The sequence below is a fragment of the Cydia splendana genome, chromosome 4 (assembly GCF_910591565.1).
Source record: "Cydia splendana chromosome 4, ilCydSple1.2, whole genome shotgun sequence".
Taxonomy (NCBI): domain Eukaryota; kingdom Metazoa; phylum Arthropoda; class Insecta; order Lepidoptera; family Tortricidae; genus Cydia; species Cydia splendana.
Window position 1 is genome coordinate 25,309,583 of NC_085963.1, and position 21,273 is coordinate 25,330,855.

Sequence of the window (21,273 nt, forward strand, 5' to 3'; positions counted from 1 at the left end):
CGCCCGGCCACTCGACGCCGTCAGTCGCCTCCGCCCATCGGCGCGAACGCCTGTGCCCGTGCCTTCCAAATTTGAAAATTCTCAAACCGTGATTCTGTTCTAAACGTTATTCTCCAGCCAGTGTCTTTACACCCTCACAAGGTAAGTTTTTGTAACTTTTGAGAAATTTTTAGACAATTTTTTGAAAAGTATAGTTATATCCGGGTTCGCTGGGCAGCCTTGACCGGCGCGAACCCGTTCACGTGTCTATCGATTCATACTATTCATAATGTGCTAAAAAACAAGTTACTTAAGTGTCTCGAAATGGGCATACTAGATTTTTTGCGAATCTCAATTTTCTTGAGTAGTTTTTTGGGTGTAGTCATTAAACTATTCTTTGTAATTAGTTTGGAAAGTATATTTTATGCTTTAGGATCCTATTTAAGCGTAGAATTGTATGCGAGGTCGAAAACTACGATTAGCGGGGGCGCGTTGATGTCTTTCCCATTAAGAGGGTACACTCCTTTTTAATTGGCAATTTCTCTTTGAATAACTACACTATAGTAATCTATAGTAAATCATAAAGTTATGTAAACCTTTACATTACTATAGTAATAATAAAGTTATGTAAAGGATAAAATGAGATACGAACTGTAACGTATTTTATAAGGAAAATGTGCCTCGTCTGAGATCATTACTTGATGTAGATTTTGAAGTAGAAAATGGTGTAGTATATTAATACATTATAGGTATTAAGTATATTCAATTGAGATTTGAAATTAAACGTCTTTTCGTCATACTTTTGATTATTATGTATCTTTTCCGCGTGTGTAAGTAGTTTAGTTTAATAACTATATTAATGAAATAATTTTAAAAACAGTTTGTGGGTGTTTTATATTTATTAGTGGATACTTAGGTAGCTAATATAAATATCTAGTACCTAACTACCTACACTCTATTGCAAAGTAGTAAACAAGGAAGCCAAAATAAAATCAATTACCTATTTATAACGATGATAAAATATTCAGACTAGTTTTTAATATCCTTAAAAATTTCGGCAACAAGTTTAATTTATTTAAAGTGTTATATTTATTTAAGGTAAATATATATTTTATGACCGGCGGCACGCCCTAGATGAAGAAGGCGTTATTAAGTAGGATGAGCAATATACAATTATACAACCTTCTCCGATATGAGCGACCTTAATGAGATTCTGATGCAGATACATAATTACACGCGGATATCACATATACATGAGTTTATTAAAAAAATGCTAATGCTTGAGCCCTGTGGGAACCGTTTTAATACTATTTTTGTACCACTGTCTTAAAAAAATAAGGAAAGAGATCTAATAGAGGATGGTAGGTGAAATATCTTGCACAAGAGATTACTTTAAGACACACTATTTACATGCAAATTCGAGTCAAACTGTAGTCCATAAACTTAAATAGATATCATACTTATATGTCCTAAAGATTAAGTGACCAAGCCCTCCGGTGGTCGGGGCCGGAATCGAACCGGCGTCTTGTTAGCTTACGTGGCTAACGTTATCGAGTAAATATAAGTATATAGTATCTTAGTAGGTTCTGTTCTGTTCATCTAGGGTTCAGTTAGGATGAGGCTAAATTAAAGTTAAGTGGCATAAAGAAAATGAATATTTCTTTAAGTATGTTTAAGGGGTGAAGGGGGTTGGGGCGTTGGACGGCTTGTGAAGGTATTTCTCCCTTCACAAGCCGTCCAACGCAGCCTTGCTGCGCGGGGTTTCATTTTATTACTCAGAGAAGCATAAGATAACTAACCAACTTGATATGGAAGGACTTGTAGGAGGCTCTGAGTTTGATATGTTGGTAGTTTAAGAACAAAATAATACAAATGCTCTTCTCTAGGGTACCTACCTATTCTACACAAAACAGGTAACCGATAAAACCTTTGTAGTCTAACCTAAAGTTATGAACATTTTTGACAATGGGCAATGGGGGAGATTGGGAATATGCTGTTTTAGGATAGCATTGTTCATAAATCTCTAGCCCCTATTTCGCAAACTTGACAGGTGACAGATGACAATGACAGCTACCTGAATGAAATATGGATGGTCCCGGTGTCTTATCCCTACTGATATTATAAATGCGAAAGTACTCGTAACTCTGTCTGTTACCTGTTATGGAGATAGTTTGAGGCCTGAGGAAGGACAAAGGGTAGTTCTATCAATCGTGTGCTCATAAACTAGTTGTTCTCTGCACTTAAATAAACAACATTGTTTGTCATATGCAAAAATATTGATCATTTGTGAAAATCCAGGAGCCAGGTGTACTAAACTATATAATCTGTAATTTTGTTAATTTAACATAATAATACCTCCCACTTGATTGCCATAATTGGTTATTCAAAATAACTGACTTTTAACCTCAGTTTTGTGACTTTATAGTCAAGTAATTACAAAGTAAAGTTTGAATCGCATAAGGACAACGTAAAACATTTAAATAACTATGTCTAAAATAGTATTCTTAAGAGCCAATACATTTTTTAACACGGTATGTAACCAGTAACCACTAGAGCGGGAATACTGGTTAATCCTGCGGCGGTAGGTCTACATTAAACCTATCTTTAATTAACCGGTCTGGATACTAAATACTCCACGTTTAAATTATCTCTTGATACCAACACGAATTTATTACAGTTAGTAAGCTATCGCAATCTTACTTAAGTCAAATTCTTGATGTAAAATTGTATTAATATTGGTTGCATTTCGATTATTTAATTAGTTTTTTTTTATATTTGAGTTCTTCTTTTTTAAATCAGGTTTCAATTTTATTTGTCAAAAAAAAATCTGATCCAAGTGTAAACACCTTTTTTTTTGCCCGACAAAGACAAGTGCAACTGCAAATTCTTTTGAATGAACTTGTATCACAAACTCATAAATAACGGACAAGAATCAGTAAATCATTCTGATCCATGGCCGTCATGTCATGTGCGCCATTTTCGGCGACCAGACATGTCGCAACGTCGTGCGACCACTCTGGCAATTATAAACAATTAAATACAGAACCGTCCACATTTTGCCCGGTTACGGATAAGTGCAGCTAATTGAGTGTGTTGAAACGCGATTCTGGGTTACTTACAAGTTATCGAGAGCTTGCAAGTTAATCGACTTGGCTATTACTGTATAAAATGTAAAGCCATTAGGGAGGTACATTGGATTATGTAAATGATATTATAAGGTTTGGTAAGAGAACGCTGGTAGCCCCTAGCGGTAAGAGCGTGTGGCTTTTAATCCGGAGGTCGCGGGTTCAAACCCTGGCTCGTACAAACGAGTTTTTTCAAAACTTATGTAGGTACGTAGGTAGGTAGCTACGATATATCATTTTATATTTACCAGATGCTTTTCGGTGAAGGAAAACATTGTGAGAAAACCGGACTAATCCCAATAAAACCTAGTTTCCCCTACCGGATTGGAAGGTCAGATGGCAGTCGGTTTCGTAAAAACTAAGTGTCGTTGCCAATGTTGGGATTAGTTGTCAAGCAGACCCCAGGCTCCCACGAGTCGTGGCAAAAAAGCCGGGACAACGCGAGGAAAATGATGACCAAAAAAAGTTTCGTTGATATAACTGGGCAGGTTGCTTGAAGGAAATGTTTTGTTTTTATATAAGTATTTACAAAATTTTAAGATACGGCAGTGGCACCTCCAAGTGTTTAAGTAAGATATTTCTTATTAAACAGTTACCATCCCGTAGTTAATTAAAGTAATTATTACATAACCGCGCCATCAATCTTTAGATAAGCTTTCCCGTTCCCATTGTTTGGTGGAATTCAAAATTCTTATTTACATAGCCAGTGACCGTGAATGTGTGGTGTGATGTGTGTGTGGGTGTTTGTGTGTGTGGGTGGGCTAGGTTGATGACCGATCGTAGAATATAAAGACAGTGGGAATGTTAAGCAGTTTGGATTAAATATATGTTCACCATACCAGCTCGTATTAAAGGCTCTCTTTATTTTTCAAAAACGTATGAGAAAGTTGCATTTTATACACATGAGTGGCAAAGTAATTGCATGGAAATTATCATTTTTAATTTTACGCTCGTGATTCAATGTTGGAATCTTTTCCTTGCTCGGGTATCAATATTAGTAAGTACCTACAACAAGAGGTTAAAGTTTAACCGTTTAACAACAATTTTGCCCCCTTGTAAAACAAAGAAGTATTAAAAAAAAATTGTAATACATATTAGAATTTGTGTAATTTCAGTAGAATATGCGGTAGGTAGGCATTCGTTGTTATTACAGTGAAACCTGGTTAAGTGGGACCTGGATAAGTGAGAAACCTCTATAGCTGGGACTCTTGGTGCGGTCCCGACACTTTAGCACTGAATTACCTCTGTTAGTGAGATAAAACGAACCTCTATAACTGGGATTAGTTGTTGTGATTTTATAGTCACATTTACCTCTATAATTGAGACAGAGAGTGCATTTTACCTCTTTTACTGAGACTATATTTATAAGATTACATTTTCCTAATTGTTTTTTTAGAATTTTATACGAATGACCTCTATATCTGAGATAACGTCAATCTAGACCTCTCTAACTTGGACTTTATTGATCTATTTCCGTATTCTTACTAACCCTTAGTCTATCCACAAATTCCGCATTTGCTTAATAAAATTGTGACTAAACGACTTCAAGTTTCATTTAGTTACTTTATGTAGTTAAAACTATCGAAACGAACCTGAAATCTTGATAAGTAACAAGAATAAACAAATTTTCATTTAATACATTTCTAAGACGCAATGAAGTCCGTATCAAATTTAATAAAAAAAAATCCATCAAAAATATTTAAACAGACTTAAAAAATATTTAGGGACAAGGCTTATTATACCTAAACATTTAAAGATAATTACAAAATACCTTATTAACCACCTCTACAACTGAGATATATCCTCTATTCGCACCTCTATTAATGGGACCCTCTGTAAATGAGACAGAAATTTATTTGTACCTGGCTAACTGAGAGCTTGGGTAAGTGGAATACCTCTTTAAGTGAGACAAATCTGCTCGTCCCTTGAAGTCTCACTTATCCAGGTTTCACTGTATATAGCAAAGTGTAATGTAATTTATTACACAGATAACATATTTTATGATTCGCAATGAAAGGCACGCGACGCGAAGTTTACTTGGAGTTTACGTAAAATATTTATCAAACATAACTTAATGGTAGAAGAGCCGGCCGCAAAATTTCTAACCGACTTGATACCACGATGAAATGCACAATGGTTTCCCAGAAAAGTTATGCTAAGTCCGAATTCGATAGTCTGCCACGGCGGAACTTGCCGAAAGTACGAAAAAGAAGGCCACTTCCGGTGCGAAAAAAGGGGCTGATTTAACCCATCTGATACCGAGATAGTAGTTATGGCAGCAGTTAGAAATTTACATGTAGACACAGAAAAGCGAAGTCTGCCACTATTTTTTTTGCCGGAAGTGCTTGGCAGACGCTCTCAAAGGTGACCATCGGGACCCCTAAATTAACCCATCTGATACCACCATGAAACCAATGCCAGTCGGTAGGTATGAACTCTCATGTCAGGAATATATAAGTCTGCCAAGGCTTTTCCTGCCGAAACACCATGGCAGACGAGATTATGTAAGCAAGGTCGCCATCAGTTACCCTACACTAACCCATCTGATACCACCATGAAACCAATTCCATTCGGTAGGTATGAACCCCCATTTTAGGAATATATAAGTCTGCCAAGGTTTTTCCTGCCGAAACATCTTGGCAGACGAGATTATAAGCAAGATGACCATCGGTTACCGTACACTAACCCATCTGATACCGCCATGAAACCAATTCCAGTCGGTAGGTATGAACCCTCATTTCATGAATATATAAGTCTGCCAAGGCTTTTCCTGCCGAAACACCTTGGCAGACGAGATTATGTTAGCAAGGTGTACATCAGTTACCCTACATTAACCCATCTGATACCTCCATGAAACCAATTCCAGTCGGTAGGTATGAACCCTCATTTCGGAAATTTTTAAGTCTGCCAAGGCCTTTCCTGCCGAAACACCTTGACAGACGAGATTATGTAAGCAACATCCGCATCCGTGGGACCGGTATACGTGATTACTGTAGGCTTATTTATTACTTTATGCTTTTACATATTTGTATATTATTATGTTATTAATGAAATATATTTATAATTTATTAAACCTATACCTAATACATTGGGAATTCATTACCTGCTTACGGCAGTAGTAGGGAGTAGTGGGTGAGTTCTGGCTCACTTAGCCAGGCCAACAGTCCCTCCCCCTTTTTTTCCCTTGTTGAGGCCCTGCAACCTTACCTTGAACCCAACCTAATGTCATTGTAGCTCGAATCTAACCTAATCTTCTCATTTTTATTGCTTTTAGAAAATATTCTAATAACAATTATCTACTTTTGCAAAGTTAAATGTTGAATTCTTTATTTCGCAAAATGGAATTTTAATGTGACTATAATGTATGTGCAATCTACTTAGAAACTGAGTTTAGAAATATAAAAACACACATTTTATATAGGATAATAAGTTTATTCAAGTAATATTCTGAACATATGAGATATAGTAACATCATTACTTATTCTGTGTACAGTGGAGAAAACATGCAAGTTGACATTTTTCGTTTTAAAATAAAGATAAACTAAACAGTATTTGCCACAAACCGATGTAAAAAAAACTTTGCAGTTGTTGATTACAATACCATATCTTAAGGCCCCAGTACACAATGGGCCATCGCCGGCCATTCCAAGGGACGCACTTATGCGTTAGAGGGAGCAAATGATATTGCTATCTCATTCTACCGCATGGCTGCGTCCCTTGGAGTGGCCGGCAATGGCCCATTGTGTACTGGGGCCTTTACAATTTCTCTCCGTGAACATTTTATGATACCCAACCAACCTTCCGGTTTTCGCCCGAATGAATTAAAATATTCACCAACACCATTGACATCAATATAAATGGCTATCCGATGTCAGCCAGGTTTAAAATCCGGATCTAAATTGATAATAAGCAATTTAAACAGGTGAACAGGTAGCTGAACAAACATTGGCATTTTGTTGGCTGCAAATACATTCGATTCCACGCCTATATTCATTTTACTCATATAGTGTTACACAGAACTCATTTGCTGTCAAGAATTACCGACAATTGTCGTGTTTCTTGTGACAATTGTCATTAGCTTCGCAAAATAAGTACTTAGTATTTGGCGATATAATGGAGTTTTTATTTTATTAACATGTTGGTGGCAAACAAGCACACCGCCCGTCTGATGGTAAGCGGTTACCGTAGCCTATGGAGGCCTGTAACGTCAGTACCAACTGTGATGTCGACAAGTGTCGCACCTGCCACCGTAGTGAAATAGAGGCCAGGCCCCAATTTCACATCGGTGACAGGTGCGACGAATTGTAAAATCACTATCGCTGACGTCACAGGCATCCATGGGCTACGATTACCACTTACCATCGGGCGGGCCGTATTCCTGTTTGCCACCATCATTGTGTTATTAAAAAAAAACTTTATTATGTCGGAAAAAACAGATATTTCTCCTGTTAAGTTTCTGACAATTGTCAAAGATCTAGAAGAATTGTAGGTAATTCTTGACAGGTAATGAGTTATATGTCGGAATTTCGTGACAATTGCAGTGTTTCTGTGACAATTGTCATAAACTTAGCAAGAGAAATATCTGTTTTTTTTTCCGATATCATAAAGTTTTTTTTAATAATACAATGATGGTGGCAAACAGGAATACGGCCCGCCCGATGGTAAGCGGTAACCGTAGTTCATGGATGCCTGTGACGTCAGCAACAGTGATTTTACAATTCGTCGCACCTGTCACGTTGGTGAAACAGGGGCCAGGGAGTTAAGTCAAAAGCTAGTAAACAGTAATCTCCTCCATAGTCCTCTCTAACTTTCAGGCAGTTTTATTAACTTCTTATGGTATCAATGTGGAGTATAAATAGTCTACTATACATATATCCCAAAAACTTTAACGTTTACGTTTTTAAATACAGGGTGACCTTAGCCATTGGACAAACCCTGAAATCCCACATAGGGTTACTTCTCAGAAATGCTCTAACGGTAATTTCTTTTTAATTAGAACAAAAGATAAAACATTAAATTATCAAACAAAAGTTAATTCCAATAATCGACAACAAAAAGAAACATACTGTATTAATCATTGGCAGTGCTTTTGACAATTTGTTTGAAAATGTGCGGCAATGATGACATTTGTCAAAAGTCAGAATCTTATTAATGTCATAAATAAAAAAGATAATCAAAACGGTCGAAGAAAGTTTTAATTAATTTAATTTAATTTAATAATTAATAATTAATCTTATTTAAAGCTGCAACACGACTGATTAATTGACATGATTGTTCTCCCAGAAGGAGGTTCGTGGGGTGTTAGACTTTGGTACGGTCGTATAAAGGGCGGTCTCGTGACTTCAGAAAATTCCGACTTTTGGCCTACCGCTTCCGGTCAGAAAAATGTTCGACGGCCCGGCCAAACGGTGGGAGGTAGGTGGGGGGTGCTCGACCAAATGTCATAGAGGGTCCCTGGCAGTTTTTGACGCCGCCATTTTTTTTCAAAATGGCTGACTTTTTTTTTTAATTTTTTCAAGTTTGTCCTAGCGCGCTGAAATTTTGGTCACGGAATCTCGGGGTCCTCTAGATTCGTATGGGAAAAAAAATTTCGAAAAAATCCAAGATGGCGGAAAAAATGGCCCCTTTTATTTTGTATGGCAACTTTTAAACGGTGCGAGATAGGTGGGGGGTGCTCGACCAAATGTCATAGAGGGCCCCGAGACAAAATAAACTGCATTTAAAAATTTTCAATCGGGCCGACTTTTTTTTTTTTTTTTTTTTCAAGTTGGTCCGAGCGCGCTGAGATTGGCATGGCGAGAGATAGAAGCCTCTAGATTCCTATGAAAAAAAAATTTTTGGAAAAAATTCAAGATGGCGGAAATAATGGTCATTTTAATTTTGTATGGCAACTTTTAAACGGTGCGAGGTAGGTGGGGGGTGCTCGACCAAATGTCATAGAGGGCCCCGAAACACAGCAAACTGCATTTAAAAAATTTCAAAATGGCCGACTTTTTTTTTAATTTTTCAAGTTGGTCCGAGTGCGCTGAGATTTGGCATGCGGCGAGCTAAGGAGCGCAGCATTACCATGTAAAAAAATTTTTTGGATAAATCCAAAATGGCGGGCGACAAGGGCAAAATTCAAATTTCCAAGTAGGTTAAGCGAGCCCGAAGGGCGAGCTTCAGGCCGTCAGGCCCGGAGCTTCACCCCGAATATCCAAGCGTGCCCCGCCCCCAGTAATTTTGGGCGAGGCCGAAGGCCGAGCTGCGGGAATGACGAACAAAGCAAAATCCTATACAAAAAGTGTGTTAAGCGAGCCCGAAGGGCGAGCTTCAGGCCGGGAGGCCGAAGGCCGACCCCGGCGGAGGGCCGAAGGCCCGGAGCCTCCACCCCGACTCCCAAAACGCGAGGCCGAAGGCCGAGCTGCGTGAATGCAGTTCCCCCAAGCGTTCTACAAAGTCAACTGTCTTGATAAGCGAAGCCGGCGGGCCGAAGGCCCGACGGCGAAGCGTCGAGGCTCGCGAAGGCCGAAGGCCGAGCTCCACGTAGGGCCGAAGGCCCGAAGCGTCACACGAGAGGGGGAAGTTGGCCTACGGCCTTCGGCCTTCGGCCTTCGGCCTTCGGCCCGCCGTTTCGCTTGTCTAAGACACTTTTCCTATTGGGTCGTGTTTAAGCTCCAACTTCCCGCTTAAGCCCCGAAGCAAAACCAACCCTCCCAACTGTTTTAATAAGCGAAGCGGCGGGCCGAAGGCCCGACGCTGAGCTTCGAAACCCAGCGAAGGACGAAGGCCGAGCTCCGCGTAGGGCCGAAGGCCCGGAGCGTCCCTTACGAGTTCCCAAGCACGCGAGGCCAGGCCGAGCTGCGGGAATGTAGTGCTTTCACGCGGATCTTTTCGTCCTAGCAAAAGTACAACTTTATTTCTTTTTCCCTTTGGAAAACAAACTACTACTACTACTACTACAACAAAAACAACAGCACCAACAACAAACTACAAGAAGACCGCGGGGCCCTCGGGCCCCGCGCACAGGGCAAAATCTAGTCATACTATTTATTACCTCAGGAGCTACTAACACATACAGGTTGCTCCAAAGTAAAAAAATCGTAATTTGTTATGATACTTTGTATACTGGTTCTAAATACCATTGAAGTGTAAAATTGTATTGATTTTATGAATAAATTATTGAATATTGAATATAAATACCCTAATGCATGGACACCCTGTATATCAACTTGAAAGAAAATGTTCAATATTTCTTTATAGTGCGACTCCTTAGCTCGATTTAGTATGGAGGTAGAGTCTGGCTAATAAAAGATGAACCTGCAAAAATGCGGTCCTGGTCTGACCCATCCTAAATCCTGTCCCATCCGGCAGAAAGCACGAAACTTGGCATGCAAACTTCAAACTTCAACATTTATTCAGCAAATAGGCCGCAAGGGCACTATTACACGCCGCTAAAGAAATTTTCACTTTTGAGTTTTGAGATGTAATGTGAAACCAAGTCGGTTATTTTAATCAGTGCCAGGGGGTGTTAAAACAGTATCAATAAGATATCTTTAATTTGTAATTTTTAGCGAGTTTTAGCGGTGGGCAAAGTAATCCGGTGATTTGGCATCCATTCCAACATTGCCCACCACCAAAAACGGATTAGGGTTGTCACTTTCATCTAATTTACCCAACTTCGCATGTAAAATAAGGTTATGTTTGTACACTAAAGTAAGTTTATAAATATATACTGTATTTAATTTGTCTTATTATCCTTTACTTAGATGTTTTATCCCGTTAACTAATGAAAACACAGCAAAAATCATATTTTTGGCCATTAAACTATTGTAACAGATTTTCTCAAAAGTGACAACCCTAGCCTTTGTAAAATGCTTAGGCGAGCCTTATATGGAAATGAGCAATAACGGGTAGGAAACATTGCCCAGCAAATTTATTTAAAAGTTTTTACACTTATCGCTAAGTTATTAACAGGGAATGGTAGGATTGCCCAAAACCAGTGATCCTTAGACATCATCATCATACGAGCTGTATTTGAATACCAAATTGACGTGGGCAATGTTGGCGAAAACTCCGGATATCTTTGCCCACCCTCTAAAACGCAAAAAATGGGTAAAAACACGATAAAAATATTTTTTCTTCAAATAAACTGATGCGTTTGATCACAATGGACGTGCTGAGCAAAAAAAGTAATTACGATTTGGTTTTTTTTTGAGAAATTCGTGTTTTTTTTTAAATGCGGGCAAAGTTGGTGATAATGACCGGTACCTACTCTTCGAAGGCCGCAAAAATATATGACATGCTCTTATGGTTCTACAAATAAGATCGTGTCAGATATTTTTGCGGCCTTCGTTGTGTGTTGTGTAACATAAATTGCAGGTGACTGTATATTAGGAATAATTATTTTATTTAGTTTCAACGAAAGTTTCAAGTTTAGTACGAAAATACTTCAGATATGCAATATGCACAAAATGTAGACCTAATCGAAATAAAACATTGCTTTTTATAGTAAATTTTTTTTAAAAACATTTGATACCTAGGTATACATAACAATAACCAGGCCACAGCGGTATTGGCCTGTAAGCTTTATCTCGGTCTCCAAAGCCGCAAAAACTCGCTAGTACTTCGTGCTGGTCTAGCCGTTATTTTTTCTTGAAGATTTTCTAAGAACAGCACGTACACGCATTATACATATAGACGGAACGAACGGCATAATCATAATCATTTATTCGTCGCAATCCATGGTATTACAGATCTAGGTACAAGACTTTCAGGTATTACTTATACGAATTACATAACGCTTCCTGTTAATAGGCAATATTTTAAGATAAAAGTTCTATAATATATTACAAGATTACAATTGTCATCAAAATTAATTGACGTACAGAAGTCAAATACGTTTTTAAAATGACGCAAAATGAAAATTAATCCCAATCAGTAAAGGATGAGTCTTTAAACTTTTTTCATTTTAAGCGAGTTTTGATTTGAAGGAACATAATACTTAAATTCGACTGTAATCGTATTGTTTTAAGATAGTTTACTGAGGTTTTCAACCATTATGACCCGTAAATAACAGCAAATCAAATTTAAAGGAGACGCGAGCTGATATTTATGTACCCTATTTTTTGAAATACAATTTATCTACTGGTATACTTTCTCGTTAGTGTCCGACCGAAACATGTTTTTTTGCCGAAACCGAAACCGAATGTTCGGCTTTGGCTCTAGTTTCGGCCGAAACCGAAACCGAAACCGAAACTTTAGTAGACTTGTTAAAATCGTTGAAAAAATGACATAAAACCGCTTTTACACACATATTATGGGGCTGTCAACACCCAATGTCCTTGAAATTGATGTTACTTAAGCAGTTTTTTAAGAAAATTACTAGAGTTAGACTAAGATAATTCTGAAACGATTTTGATAACACACGCAGTGCAAGTGCAAGTGTTATTTTAAATGGCAAAACTTCTATGAAATTATAACGTATAAATAACATTTGCACTAGTAGCACTGCGTATGCTATCAAAATCATTGCAGAATTTTCTTGGTCTAACTCTATTCATTCACCAGTCAAGCTAACATGTAGATACAGGGTCAACCAAAAACGCGAGCGCAGCGAGCGCGAAATTTTTTGTTAACAATTTCGCAAGGCCGGGTACCGATCTTCACCTGGGCCTAAAAGTCCGAAGTGCCCCAGTGAGGCGAACTTTCATGCGAAGTCAAAGCCGTGCTTCAGGCTTCAGGATAAGTAGTTGAGCACAGACTCCAACCAATGTCCATTGTATTAAAAAGCGAGACCGCAGGCCAAGCATGGCGCAGCGAGGCCAAAGGCAAAGCTGAAGTAGAGGACATGTGGAACACAAACCAATGGTAAATTGAGGTAAAAAGTGAGGCTACGGTCGAGCATTCGTATGAAAAACTGTACTGGGGACACATTTAAAGGTTTTTTTCTTCGTTTTAATCAATATTCAGCTGTTCAGCCTCGCAAAATATTAACTATTGAGAAAATCAACATTGCGGCACTAGTTGAGCGTATCCTTTAGCCTCGCTTAAAATTTGCCAACCAATTGGTCAAACCAATTTGTCAGTCAATAAGAACCAGGAAATCTATACTCATCCTTTTCTTTTGGGTGCTAGTACTAGTCTAAGACAAAGATAGTATGATTCTCTCTGTCTATGATTGAAAGTCTTTTGACAAACTATAGATAGGAAAATGACTGAATAAGTGAGTGCATGAATAAGAGCGAAAAAGACATCGTTCGACTCGGGCCGAGCTGGTACTCGGCCAACGGCTACGTGCGTCGTGCGACAGTGCTATTTCATTCACTCCAATACAATTTAGACAGTGTGCGCGCTATAGGTATTGACAGCCTCTTAAGACTGCGTCGACTGTCCAGTGGCGCCCTCATTAGTGGAATTGTGTTTTATAATAAACCAATTAATTTCTGTACCTATCAATGAATCAGTATATATATGTAGGTATTAATATTGTTGTCCTACTTATTCCCCAACTTTTGGTCTTTGTCCGAAGTACCATTTCGTAAGTTTCGGCCCGGCCGAAAGGTTCGGCCGTTTTTTGGCCGAAACCGAAACTACAGCCGAAACATGATTTTTTGGCCGAAACTGGCCGAAACCGAAACCGAAACCGAACCTTCGGTCGGACACTATTTCTCGTGTGCGTATATGATTTAATGTCAAATCAAGCTGTCATTTTTATTTGAAGAATTATACGTGTGCTCCGGTGCAGCCCCAGCGGGCATCTGACTTGAAGAAGAATTTTGAGTGATGTCGTCAATGTATGGAAATTGTTCGAAGGTTTACATTTGAGATTGAATTTCTGTGTTGTCTTTGTGAGTAAAAATATAAATCTTGAATTGTCTAGCTTTCAAAATCACACAATAATTCAATTACTGTCAAAGACAAAATTGTTTTGCTTCTTTCTCAAACGGAACTCCATATTTTGATATTTTGATACTTTTAGTGTCGATTTGTAGAGAATAACAGCAAATTAAAAATATAATGGCATGAAGAGTCGGTACACGGTTTCTTCGTGAACAAATTTACGTGTAATAATAATAATTATAATATAATATATATTATAGTGGTATTCCGGGTCAAGGTCCGGGTCCGAGTCCGGGTCCGAGTCTGAGTCCGAGTCCGGGTCCGAATCCGTGTCCGAGTCCGTGTCCGGGGCCGAGTCCGAGTCCGGTTCCGAGTCCGGTTCCGAGTCCGGGTCCGAGTCCGAGTCCGGGTCCTAGTCCGAGTCCGTGTCCGAGTCCGAGTCCGGGTCCGAGTTCGATTCCAAGTCCGGGTCCGAGTCCGGGTCCGAACCGGATCCGGGTATGAGTCCGGTTCTGGGTCCGAGTCCGGGTCGCAGTCCAAGTAAAAATCGAAATTAGAAATCACCAAACGTGTACTATGCGTCGTTGAAGAGTTTTGTTCTGGTCATCATCAGCAGTTCCACTTCATCAAATGCGACAGTTTTTAATGTAAATGCTTGATTTTATGATGAAAATACAAAAAAAATCTATACTTATGCCTTTAATATTTGAGGAGTTCCCTCGATTCCTTATGGATCCCATCATTAGAACTCGAGCTTGACAAAAATGTGGCTTTAAAACTTGACCTGCTTAACAAACATAACGAAGAGGAAAAATCGCCAAACGTGAACTATGCGTGGTTGAAGAGTTCTGTTCTGGTCATCATCAGCAGTTCCACTTCATCAAATCGACGCTTATCATGAATAGTGGCATAAAACAAAATGAAATGCCGTTCAATTTTAAATCTTACCAGTAAAAGATAGAATATTAAATGCAATAGCATTTCATTTTGAGTTGTGCCACTATTCATGATAAGCGTCGATTAATGCGCCAGTTTTTAATAAAAATCCTTGATTTTCTGATGAAAATACAAAAATGTCTATACGCATGCCTTTAAGATTTGAGGAGTTCCCTCGATTCCTCATGGATCCCATCATCAGAACTCGAGCTTGACAAAAATGTGGCTTAAAAACTTGACTTGCTTAACAAACATAACGAAGACGACAAATCGCCAAACGTGAACTATGCGTCGTTGAAGAGTTCCGTTCTGATCATCATCAGCAGTTGCACTTCATCAAATGTCACTTTTTTGAATGTGTATGCTTAATTTGATGATAAAAACCCAAAAATCACTATATGTATGCGTTTAAAATTTGAGGAGTTCCCTCGATTCCTCATGGATCCCATCATCAGAACTGGGTTTTGACAAAAACGGAACCAATCTGTATGCATATACATACAATCAAAAAACTAATTTTTAAAATCGGTCCAGGAATGACGGAGATATAGAGTAACAAACATAAAAAAATAAAAAATAAAAAAAACATACAACCGAATTGATAACCTCCTTCTTTGAGATTTGGAAGTCGGTTAACAAACTAATATTAGCCCAAAATCTAAAATAAATGAAGTACCGATCACATAAAAAGTAAAAAATTAAAATAAGTAAATAAAAACAGGAAGGTATCATAAAATGTTAATGAAGAGAAATTGTAAGAGATGGTATTATGCCAACCAACAACTGCAAAGTTTTTTAACATCGGTTTGTGGCAAATACTGTTTAGTTTATCTTTATTTTAAAACGAAAAATGTCAACTTGCATGTTTTCTCCACTGTACACAGAATAAGTAATGATGTTACTATATCTCATATGTTCAGAATATTACTTGAATAAACTTATTATCCTATATAAAATGTGTGTTTTTATATTTCTAAACCCAGTTTCTAAGTAGATTGCACATACATTATAGTCACATTAAAATTCCATTTTGCGAAATAAAGAATTCAACATTTAACTTTGCAAAAGTAGATAATTGTTATTAGAATATTTTCTAAAAGCAATAAAAATGAGAAGATTAGGTTAGATTCGAGCTACAATGACATTAGGTTGGGTTCAAGGTAAGGTTGCAGGGCCTCAACAAGGGAAAAAAGGGGGAGGGACTGTTGGCCTGGCTAAGTGAGCCAGAACTCACCCACTACTCCCTACTACTGCCGTAAGCAGTTAATGAATTCCCAATGTATTAGGTATAGGTTTAATAAATTATAAATATATTTCATTAATAACATAATAATATACAAATATGTAAAAGCATAAAGTAATAAATAAGCCTACAGTAATCACGTATACCGGTCCCACGGATGCGGATGTTGCTTACATAATCTCGTCTGTCAAGGAGTTTCGGCAGGAAAGGCCTTGGCAGACTTATATATTCATGAAATGAGGGCTCATACCTACCGATTGGAATTGGTTTCATGGCGGTATCAGATGGGTTAGTGTACGGTAACCGATGGTCATCTTGCATATAATCTCGTCTGCCAAGGTGTTTCGGCAGGAAAAACCTTGGCAGACTTATATATTCCTAAAATGGGGGTTCATACCTACCGAATGGAATTGGTTTCATGGTGGTATCAGATGGGTTAGTGTAGGGTAACCGATGGCGACCTTGCTTACATAATCTCGTCTGCCATGGTGTTTCGGCAGGAAAAGCCTTGGCAGACTTATATATTCCTGACATGAGAGTTCATACCTACCGACTGGCATTGGTTTCATGGTGGTATCAGATGGGTTAATTTAGGAGTCCCGATGGTCACCTTTGAGAGCGTCTGCCAAGCACTTCCGGCAAAAAAAATAGTGGCAGACTTCGCTTTTCTGTGTCTACATGTAAATTTCTAACTGCTGCCATAACTACTATCTCGGTATCAGATGGGTTAAATCAGCCCCTTTTTTCGCACCGGAAGTGGCCTTCTTTTTCGTACTTTCGGCAAGTTCCGCCGTGGCAGACTATCGAATTCGGACTTAGCATAACTTTTCTGGGAAACCATTGTGCATTTCATCGTGGTATCAAGTCGGTTAAAAATTTTGCGGCCGGCTCTTCTACTATAAGAGAAAGTGTTATTTAACAAAATAATATTCCTGTTTTGTTATGAACTAAACTTGAAGTCAGTAACATTGTACCTAATTCATTTGTTTGAATTTTATTGTTTATTAAGTGATTTTTCGTTTAAAATAATTTTATTGTCGAAGAGACGATTTTTATGGTTTAAAATTTCGTGGAAGTTTAAATTTCAAGATAACTAGGATGTTCGATATATAAATATATTGTACGTACCTACATAAATACGCAAGTGTCATTCAAAATGTGTGTGCATGTGTGTGTGTGTGTTTTTGTGAATCTATCTGCTAAAAATTTATAAAAAGCTGATTATCTAGTGTCAGGTGACCAACATTGGGTATTATTTCGGGATAAGTATTATTTAGACATATGAAGTTTTTCAAATTGAATTTACTTAGTGGTTGCACAATTTGCATGAATACCTAATAATAACGTTTTTGAGTTTTTAAATAACATAACAGTATATTTCCATATTTCGAATATCAAGTCCAGTTTCCAAAATAATGACCTTTCAAGTCATCTTGCAAGTACTTTTTTTATCTGAAATAAATTGACAGAAAATCTCAGTATTAAGTTTCAACTTCAGAAAATTACGATTTGCCTAGATGACGAATTATACTCGTAGATCGGTATGGTCATCATTCTCGAGTCCGCAAAACCTGTGGCTTGTGATTCAACGATCATGCATCTCTACAGCCTCACACCTCTTCTATCCACGATTCGTCTCGCGGCCGTCGACTCCCGCCCGGGCAAAATCCGCTAATCTCATCTCTAATGACACATGCCGTGGACAATACTCAAGGCAGATGACTACAGTTACCTACACTAGTGAGGGGCAGAGAAAACGTGTGGGCCTGTGGGGGGCCTGATTCGATCTTTAAGATACGTCAAAACATTGCTAAAGATACGACATGGATCGGATATGTCAGTGTCTAAAGTTCTTTAAACAAAAACGTCACTTTTGACACTCCGCGATTCATATCGTATCTTTAAGTATTTTAAGTTCGAATCAGGCCGTGGGTTTATTATTGTAATTTTATAAAGCCTTGGGGATTCGAAACAATTCAATGGTGGTCATACCACTTTAAATATTTCATGGCGATTGGGAACCAACTTCAAAAATACTATCAGTCCGGACCGGATCGGACTTTTACGCGGAGCTATGATTTTAATATTGGATTTATTGGATCGTGACGTGACGTTTAACACTTATTTTGGAGATTTAAATTATTGTTTTTTTGTATTTGAATTTTCTGTGTGTATTGTGGCAAACGAGAGAAGGCCTTAGCCCAGCAGTGGGACACCAAAGTAGGCTAAATAAAAAAAATCGTTGGCAAACAAATAAACTGATTATCTATCTATGTACTGAACTAATTGTTAATATTATGTTAAAACAAACGTTGTGTTCGGCTCCGGTAAATTATGTATGCCTATTGTTTGTGTTTTCTCGACTTGGTGACAGATATTGAAAAAATAATACATTAAAAATGTAGAATTGCAACATTTACTCACAAACTTTACCAACAAACTTATAACTCAGTTTACTCTGCTGTTGTTTTTGCATAAACAAAAGTTATACGTAGATATTATACTGAACTCACGTAAAACTTCTCTTTTGTACTTAATTTAGCGTTTTCTGTAACTTTGTCCGGCATACGTGTTGCACACAGTAAGAACTTATATACTGGTCCCAGAGGATTATTTACCTGGCAAACTTTAGCACTTAAACTAACATGTGATATGAGAAATGAACTGAAATACCTCTTGTTACATAAATCACACGAAGGCAAATAAATGTTCTCTCTGAACATGTCGAAACATAATTAACAGTTATTAATGTGTTCTGTTAATTGGTTTCCTCGTCATTATATTTAATTGTTTTAACTATTTGTGAAAGTATAATAAACTGTCGTAAGATCTATTCATATTTTCTTTAACGTTGGACTAAAGTCAAGGCTAGAGACAAAAATCCAAATTTCCTGTACGCGCCACTTGATTTGCGTGAACTTCAAACATTCCATTGTTTCACAGCCTGTACTAACTGTAAGTATTCTAGTAAATTAGACAGAAACTAATTCGAATGTCAGCCTTACGCCTTCGACTTAAGGAGTGGATAGGTAAGACATTTACATAGGCAGTGACCGTAAATTTCTCGTGAGAACTGCGCCGCGCCGGCGGACCGTGCAGACGGTTTTTATTATCCAAATTAAATTAGATTTTTGTATATGTTTTGTTAGAATGTGGTTTTTGCTTTGCGGCTATTTGTTGCGTGTTCTTTTCTGTAATGTTATTATCCAGAGAGGAAAATGGGGACTACTTTTGTAAGGAGTATCGGTCGCCCCTTTCATAATAAAGATTCCGGCTTTTGACACACATGTACACGGATTTTGTAAAGAGGTTACTAAAACCGAATATACTGCTTAAACAGACATGAGAACCCATTCAAGCACTAAAAACGATCATTATCCTGAACCTAGACTGTTTTCTCCCCATATATTTTAACGAGACTGTCCCTAGTAAAGAGCGATCGTTGGCCGCAGGAGCTTGGCGACGCCGGTCACGGGTGATTCCACGAATGGTGCACGAGTGAATGCGCCGTCGTAGGGACGGTTATTGGGCGAATGTGACCGGAATTTTATGAGGTGTGAAAAGATACCCGATTGGAAAACCGTTCTTTGAAATGGTTATTTAGAATGTGCCTCCTCTATCATCAAATGTAAAGAGTCTCTGATACCTATTCCTTTATAAGTGCATTTATGGGCCGTATTAAAATATGTGCTTAATATTAAAAAAAACTTCTTAGCCAACTACCAAGAATTGTATAGGTATGAGATCTGTCAGATGAGATATAGTTTGGCAAGCCATTTCCGTCAGTGGAAAAGGGCGTTAAATTTACAAAAATTTGGCGCGATTGATTGTCCTCCGAAAGTTTGAATTTCGCGCCTTTTTGAGTGAGCCGAAGTGAGTATATTAACATAGGGAAAATGGTCCTGTCATAAAATTTTAAGTTGTCTGTACAGCCAGCGCAGATTCTGATTTAAAATGGAAGCATGTAAATTTCATCTCAAATAACGAGGAAAATACCCTGTGTGGTCGACCACAATAGGCATTGTATTGTTTTGAATTATTACTCAAACAACTTAACAATAATGCACTCAAAATATTGAAAGACTTGGCTTAAGGATCCTGTATTCAGGGCACAATGAGAAACAATCCATGGACAAAAATGACACTGGCAGAAATAACCTGGCTTAAAGGACCTGTACCTACCCAGGCCATAAAAATAAAATAAAAACACTCTAAAATGAAAACAGACTATCGATTCTCCAAACTACCTGGCATAAAATCGGTGCAAAATTACGCTTGCTTGCGGCTAAGAGATGACTGAGATGTGCTTACATTTTTTAATACTTATTTTAATGCTTTATGTAGACTGTGGCGCCACTACCAGCCGCACTTGTAACTTTGTATTTGTAATGATGCTTTGTTCATTTATTTTTACAATGAAATTTGAAATGTTTTTATGGTTATGGACAAAGGATGTAAGTAATCGGTCAAGATGGTACAAAGGATGCTGCGAGATAAGTGGAGATTACAGTTTTGTTAAGAGTTAGTACTTAAGTGTGGGTTTAAGTTTAAGTGTAGCCTGTGGGTTTCCTGGGATAGCCGTGGCTTTGCGGTACGGTTATTGTAATGCTGGTGTTTTAACTTTAACAAGGATAGTCGGGTGGGATTTAAGGGATGTCTAGAGTTTGAGTGGTTGTTAAGCAGGGGCCCATTTCTCGAACGTTATTAGACTAACAATATTAGGTCACGAACTGTTCAATCATATGGGTTACCATTAGAGATGTCCCGAAGAGTGGTTTTGGCCGAATACCGACTACCGAATACCTACTATTCAGCTCGACATGCGAACATTTTCAGTCACAATTATTATGCAAACTGTTCGCCAACAAAGCGAGTTTGCTAAGATATATTTTTTGTTGAACAGAATTAATTAATGTAGCAGAAATATGTAAATCAAATATTATGTAATCAAGAAATGTTCAGAAAAGGGTCTTCGTATTTAGCAACTTTCCAAGAATACATTTTAAATAGGTATACCTAGATTTTGGATATTTTTATTGTGTGCTTTTTCTTTTTAGGTAGGTGCAACAGATATTTGGTATTCGGCCGAATAGTAGGAACATACGCTCGAATAATATTCGCCAAAGTGGCCGAATACCGAATAGTTGCCGAATATTCGTCGCATCTATC